This window comes from Limulus polyphemus, unplaced genomic scaffold (genome assembly GCF_000517525.1).
Source record: "Limulus polyphemus unplaced genomic scaffold, Limulus_polyphemus-2.1.2 Scaffold1110, whole genome shotgun sequence".
In the NCBI taxonomy this organism is placed as follows: domain Eukaryota; kingdom Metazoa; phylum Arthropoda; class Merostomata; order Xiphosura; family Limulidae; genus Limulus; species Limulus polyphemus.
The window spans coordinates 44,585-45,863 of record NW_013666720.1 but is presented as its reverse complement, the minus strand read 5'-3'; the positions used below and the strand labels follow the sequence as shown (position 1 = coordinate 45,863).

Here is a 1,279-nt window from a genome sequence, read left to right as displayed (position 1 = left end):
CTTTTGGCATTCTTTGATCTCTGCCAGTCAGATGATTTTGCCAGGACACTTCTTTACAATGAAATACCTTCCTATTTTACGTACTCAAGACAAATAGGTTGGACCAGGAGACTGAGAGGACAACCAGTGGCGAGTCTTCCCAATGTAAGGCAAGACTCATGCATCGGAAGAGTATACACCGTCCATCCTAGCTGCAGTGAGCATTACCACCTTTGCCTGCTTCTACACTTTGTTTGAGGCCCTATCTCTTTCAATGACCTAAAGATGGTCCGTGGTGAATTGCACCCTACTTTCCAGTCTGCTTGCCGGGCCATTGGACTCTTGGAGGATGAAGCCTGTTGGGAGGAAACACTCAGGGAGGCTGCCATTTCTGAGAGCCCTCGCAAGTTGAGAGATCTCTTCAGTGTCCTGGTGGTGTTCTGCAACTTGAGTAACCCCCTCAATCTCTGGATGAGGTTCAGAGACTCCCTGTCTGAGGACTTTTTGAGAGCAGCTCAACAGGTGGACGTTAACACAACGTACGGCAATGCTCCTAACCTGTATGATTTGTGCCTGACAAACATGCAGGAGATCATTACCCGTATTGGTGGTCTACGGTTAGACAATTACAACCTACCTGTGCTGGCCAGAGCTGTTCATCAGTTAAATATTGATTACATCAGAGAGACCAGCTACAACCATCCTGAACTTATAAATTTTGTTGAGCAGAACTACCCGATGCTCACAGACAAACAGTGTCAAGTCTATGACCATGGTCTTTCTAGCATCCACACTCCAACAAATCACAAGAACTTTTTCCTTAACGCTCCTGGAGGAACTGGAAAGACGTACCTCATAAACCTGATTCTAGCACAGGCTAGAGGTGAGCATAAAATCGCTCTAGCTGTAGCTTCTTCAGGCATTGCAGCTACTCTACTACCTGGTGGGAGGACTGCTCATTCAGTGTTTAAGATACCCATCAATGTCGACCATATGGAGTTCCCAGTCTGCTCCATTTCAAGGAACACTCCAATGGCCCAAGTGATCTGAGAATGCTCACTCATAGTGTGGGCCGAATACACCATGGCCCACAAACTGAGTATTGAGGCATTAGACCACACCTTAAAGGACATAAGAAACAACAACAAGACTATGGGGGGAGTCACGGTGTTGTTCTTTGGAGATTTCAGACAGACTCTGCCCATTGTGGTGCGTGGGATGTGGGAGGTTGAGATCAATGCCTCTCTAAAAAGATCTTTTATGTGGTCGACCATTGAGCATCTCTCCTTAACAGTAAATA

The 1,279-nt window shown here is 46.4% G+C and overlaps 1 protein-coding gene across 5 annotated transcripts in view; it reads right to left on the bottom strand.

Moving 5' to 3' along the window:
• Nucleotides 1–1,279, bottom strand: part of LOC106462175 (synaptotagmin-15-like) — a 115,260-nt gene that overhangs the window by 87,051 nt on the left and 26,930 nt on the right. The window lies entirely within an intron of this gene.